This window comes from Natator depressus, chromosome 1 (assembly GCF_965152275.1).
Source record: "Natator depressus isolate rNatDep1 chromosome 1, rNatDep2.hap1, whole genome shotgun sequence".
NCBI classification, from domain to species: domain Eukaryota; kingdom Metazoa; phylum Chordata; order Testudines; family Cheloniidae; genus Natator; species Natator depressus.
The window spans coordinates 300,590,897-300,596,666 of NC_134234.1; the positions used below are offsets into that span (position 1 = coordinate 300,590,897).

General features: G+C 41.5%; 1 long non-coding RNA gene across 1 annotated transcript in view; it reads left to right on the plus strand.

The window, feature by feature from the left end:
* Nucleotides 1-5,476, plus strand: part of LOC141986968 (uncharacterized) — a 7,081-nt gene extending 1,605 nt beyond the window's left edge. Inside the window, exons 2-3 of the long non-coding RNA XR_012639412.1 lie at nt 335-398; nt 5,392-5,476. This is a non-coding gene — a long non-coding RNA (uncharacterized LOC141986968). The remainder of the gene's footprint in view (nt 1-334; nt 399-5,391) is intronic.
* Nucleotides 5,477-5,770: the final 294 nt, after the last annotated feature.

The following is a 5,770-nucleotide window of genomic DNA, read 5'->3' on the forward strand; positions in this document are numbered from 1 at the left end:
AAATTAATCAAAGCAATTAGCTTCATCTCTGATTTATACCGGGTCTGTGCTTAGTGTCTGAATCACTCCGAAAGATCATGGAAACAGTCCTCATGTAGAAAGCATGCACACAGAAAACAAACAAAATACAGGAAAAAAGTGAATCACTATTGTCATTTATGTAGAATCAATATAGTACATTATTATTCTGTCCTTTTATACCAACTCTACTCTTTCAGAAAAGCTCCTCAGCACAATAGTACAGCTCTGCAAGCTCCTTCACAATGGATTTTTTTCAATGCTAAACATTACCCAATGGGCAGCACACTCAACACCCTTTCCAACTTTCCTCTAGGGCCGACTACTACAAAGGGACTCTCTTTGCCAAGGTACGTCAAGACCTGGAAACTCGCTAACCGGTAAGTCTGCAAATTCTGACCTGCCTGAACCAAGAATGACCTGTAGCCTGCAGAAAGCTCTAAATTGTATGTCTATGTTGTTTGCTAATTAACACATCACAAAGGGAACTGCTTTTAATTAAATACATTTACTTAGTGTTAAACAGTAAATATCTTAAAGAGTGTTTATTTTTGGTTAAAAGATATAATTTTGTTAATTTAAAAATTAAGCAAATTGTTGCATGGATTAATTTGGTAATTTGGTCATTCCTAGTATATTACACAAAGTCATTCCTAGTATTTTACTATAAAATTGAGGTTTAAAAAAAGAAGAGACAGGATACAGCAATTCAGAAAAAAAGATACGGCCCTCTCACAACACAGGTGAGCGAGGGGGCTCAGAAGAAATCAGGCATTTTGCTAGCCATATCATTACTAAACGGTAGATGGCTTACACATTTTTAGGAGTATATATATGAGAGAGTCCAGTGCCACTCACAGATATGACACTGCAGAAGTGGAAACATGGATTGAATGATGCAATGTATCATCTTCCATGCAATGATCTCCCAGCATGACACTCATGGGTATTTTGGAAGGGCCTGTGGGTACAGGAAAGTTGAGATTACATAGATTCTGGACTTGTGATTTGAAAAGTGTTGGTTTGATTTGGACAAACAACATGCAGTCTGATCTGTATTCAGAGAGTCCATACCTCTTGAGGCTGCAGAAGTGGGCTGGCAAGTCTACAGGAACAATCTTTCTAATTGTTTTCAGCACTTCTACTGTCAGTGCCAAATGGAACCTGCAATTATAGAGGTGTGTGAAAATAAGAAATACATTTTTTAAAAAAGCTCACTGGATTTTTTTCAAACCTCAAAAAACTCATTTAGGGTTTGGTTCCAGTTTTGGGCAAAGGTTCATGTTTAATCTGATTTTGTCCCAGATGGCTCACATATCCCTATTCTGAACCATTTTAGTTTAAACAGTAAAGGTAAACATAAGAAAAAAGAAGAAAATCTGTTCATAAATAATGTGCATGTCCCTCCGAAATAGGACAAAGTGTTCATCAGGAATGTGATTAAAAATGGCATTCTGTGATGATGCTTTGCAATTGAACAAGATTTAGTACTGTGTACGCATGTGGTTTTATTAGGTGAAATTCTGTAAGGTGAGTTTTATAAAGCAAATTTCCAGGCTGTTTTTTCAGCTGGATAATGTATCATATTCAGCTTTTCCCACTTCAACCAGTGCTTGTTATTATTTCTGCTTTTGTGTCCAAGTGTTAAGATGATGCACAGTATTTGCTGATTCAAGCCTATCTAAGCTTTTAAGAGGAAAATCTTGGATACGTTCAATGTGTTTGTGCCAACGATCTTTGCAACTGTTTTTATCTGCTAATTTTGGCATTTTGGTGCAGCCCTAAATGTAAGCTACAGGACCACAGTTGTAAACAAACACAAAAAGTCCATGGAATACTGCTGAGGATGAGAAAAGCCCCTCATGTGAACAGCCGTGCCAGTCTTTTGACTAGTTCCAAAAAATTCTAAAGCACAAACACATGATAGTCTAAACTCAGCTGGAAAGAATGACATACCAACTAATGAGATAACTGTTCATTGAAGGGCTGGGCAGCTATTTAATTGTTGGAGAGTAAGGACGGTTGTGCAGTTAAGGCTCTAAGATTTAGGTTCTGTTCCTAGAGGTACCAGAAAATTCCTGCATGACCTTACGCAAGCCACTTTATAGCTCTGTGCCTCAGTTTCCCTGTTGCTAAAATAGGGAATGTTACTTTTAGAATGATTCCTATGGGCTGATCTAGGAGTAACATCATTGAGCTTTGAAGGGCAATCAGTCTTTTCCTTTGATTCAAAGCATGACTATGACAGTAGGCACCCAATCAGTACAGAAAACAGAGAGCGATATAAGGGACAGAAAACAGCCCTTTTATGAATGGCAGATTCTGCTGGGATCCTCCACTGACCTAGATAATATGCTCCTGAACAGGTTGGCCCTTTAGAAAATATCCTCTGTGGGAAATAAAGTGCCATAGGGGGGTCGATGGGAAACAGGGAGCGAATCAGACAGCAATATGTGGAGACAGAGGGGCCCTGCTGGATTGTGGAAAGAAAAGGGGGCAAAATAAAATGGCTTTTAATATATTTTAAAAGGCTTTGAAGTTTTAAATTTGAAGTCATTGTGCATGACAAGAAGGACCATTTTCCCCATGGACATTAGCTAGCTAGCTGCCACAGGGCTGGAGTGGGTGACAAGACAAGAAAAAGTACTAAAAACTATTTAAACCCTTGTTCTGCCTTAAGAGACTTCTCGGCTTTATAAACATTTCTAGCTTTGTTGGTACTGCATGTTTTACATCAGAGTATAACAGCAGTGGATTGTGCAATGCTGTCTATATTTTATTGGGAAGGCGTTTTTCATTGCATCTTTCACATTCCCTTCAGTCAGTACTTATCCTTGTGAGAAAGCAAAGATGAAAGCAACAGCCAATCTCAACTATCTGCACTATCAGAGCTGAGCGAATAATTTGCAATGAATAATTTATTAAAATGTCACTTTTTGTCGCTTCCTGAATTGTCCATGGACAGTTTTGTGAAATTCTTGTATTTGTTCCTTCTTCAAGAATTACTGTGGTGGATAAATATATTGTTTGTCTGCAGAATGTTGAAACTATAAATATTATAATCAAACAAACAATTCCTATTTTACATGGGGCCAGATCCTCAGACCCCACACTGTCCCTTTACGCTGATCTTGTGGCCCACAGGGGACAGCTACCCTAACAGCTTCTGCCCCTCATAACCTACTGGTGTCGGTGGGGTTGTGGATGGAGCACTCTGCACACTAGCGACCTTGGGCTGTTGGAGTGGCCTATTGGGGTGTTCCAGATAGCACAAGTTGGAGCTTACCAGTCGCTGCTCTAAACCATATCAGGGACTGAACTGGAATTCAGAAATCAGGATGAGAGGTGGTGCAAAAAGATGGTGGGAAATAGTTTCCAGCACTAACTGGAGTTGAGATGCACTTGAGGATCTAGCCCACTGTAACTAACCTTATTCACCAAATTAGCATGAATTTCAAATTTCAAATATGGCATTTGATCATACAATTGTAAATTTGCTGTTTACTAATCCATGACCTAGCAGAAATCGAACACTTGAACATTCATGAAAAACAATCAGGAAAGGGTCATAGACATGGTGTAATTGAGTCTTTGGTGGCCTAATGGTTATAGCCTCCCCAGTAGTGCGCCAGTGATAGAGGATCCCAAGCCTGCCCACTCCACTGGGCTCCGATCCAGTGGGGTCAACATCATTTAGCCTCTGAGGGGGCCCTTTGAGTGACCCTCTGTGACAGAATACATCCCCGTATTCACACCCTATACGCTATTGTAATAATCTTTGGACAAAGTATGCTTTGTAAGGTATCATTTGAAAGCTCATAATTTGCTGGTCAGTAACACCTGATAAAATATGGGTGGTAACACTGTATGTGAAGTTATAAGACACCACTGTATCGTGTCATTAACACATGTTGCAAACCCCACAGCCCTCCCAAACTGAGGCTAGCAAACAGGTCTGTCCTAAACAAAGGAATGTGGGCTCTGCTTAATTTGCATTTAAGCAGTAAACAGAGTAATCAAATGGGAAGGGTGCCCAGCTGGAAATGTTTTTCAAGGGAGGGACTGAAACTATAAAAAGGATGGACATACTCCCCAAGGGACCCCTCTCTCTCTGCCCATCGCAATCACTGCACCTGAAGTGACAAAGGAAGCATTCACTCGACTCTGAGAGAAGAGGTCCCCGACCTACAGGATTTGGTCAGTAAGACTGCTAAAAGCATGTGGTGAGAAACTTTGCTTGAATCTGATATAATCTGTTAAGTTAGGTATTAATAAACATCTTATCTTTATTTTTCTTTTAACCATTCCTCACTCTTATGCCTAATTACTTGCACTCACTTAAAATCTATCCCTTTGTCGTTAATAAATTCCTTTTATTATTTTATCAAATTCAGTTTGTTTAAATGGAAGTATCTAGTTAACTCCATTTGGGGTGGCAAGTTGTATGCATATTATTTTCTTAAAGGAATAACAGACCTGATATATCTTGTATTGTCCAGGAGAGGGGTGGGCAGTATTGGAGATACCAGAAATCTAAGACTGGGGGTGAGTTGGAGTCACCCTGAAGTATAACCAAGGCTGGTGAGAGCCAGAGTATAACCCAAGTGTGGCTGGCAGGCTGCCATTACACTAGGTTTGCCAACCCTCCTGGATTCACCCGGAGTCTATTGGAATCAGTATTGATCTCCTGGTGACTATTTAAAGCGACCCGGGAGATTTGAATAGGCCAATAAAAGTCTGGTGAGCGGCACAGTGGGGCTAAGGCAGGATACCTACCTGCCCAGGCTCCATGTGGCTCCTGGGAACCGTGGCCAATGAAAGCTGTGGGGGCAGTGCCTACAGGAGCCACCTGGCCGCCCCTGAGCCTACGAGCCAGAGGGACATGTACCACCTGATGTAAGCACTGCCTGGAGCCCACACCCCTCACTCCATCCTGCCCCCCCCAACCCTCTTCCCCAGTCTCCATCCTGGAACCTGCACCTCAAATCTCCTCCCACACTCCAAACCCCTGCCCTAACCCAGAGCCCCCTCCCACACTCCAAACCCCTTGGCCTGTGCCACTTCCCGCAGCCCCCATTGGCCTGGAGTGGTGAACCGTGGCCAGTGGGAGCCGCGATTGGCCGAACCTGCCGACGCGGCAGATAAACAAACCGGTCTGGCAGACTAGGGGCTTTCCCTGAACAAGCGGCGGACTGGCTTTGAGAACCACTGCTCTGAAGGACTGGAGGGGTGGGGCTAGCTGAGCCCAGTATTGACCTTTAACCCCTTCTGGCCCCGCGTGGGGTTTGTATACCCCATCACAAATGGTAAAATCTTAACTGACTTTCTAATTGAAATGAATACTCAAAGAAAATTTTCTCTCTATTTGTTCAGCATTGTCTCTCTATCTAGTGTAAAAACTAGAGTTAACTGGCACAATATTACAGCACACAAATCAAGGAAAAGAACAGAGGAGGGTAAAGAAGAGATAAAAAGAGAGAGAGGGAGGTGAGTCACACTGTACAATTTGGATTCATATTTGGATTTCAAACACTTCAATGTTTGTGGGTATTCAGACCCATGCTTTTGGTTTAGTCTATTAAAAAAAATTGCAAAATTTGAAAGTGAGTTTGAATTTTGAGCAACCCCATTGTCCATAGGTGCCTGACCCCTGGTTTTGATCCTGGCCAATCTCTACAAAAATATATTAGCAATATTCATATATACATTTGCCTATATTTTAAGTAGTAGTCAAAGTTTAGCAAATTGAGCA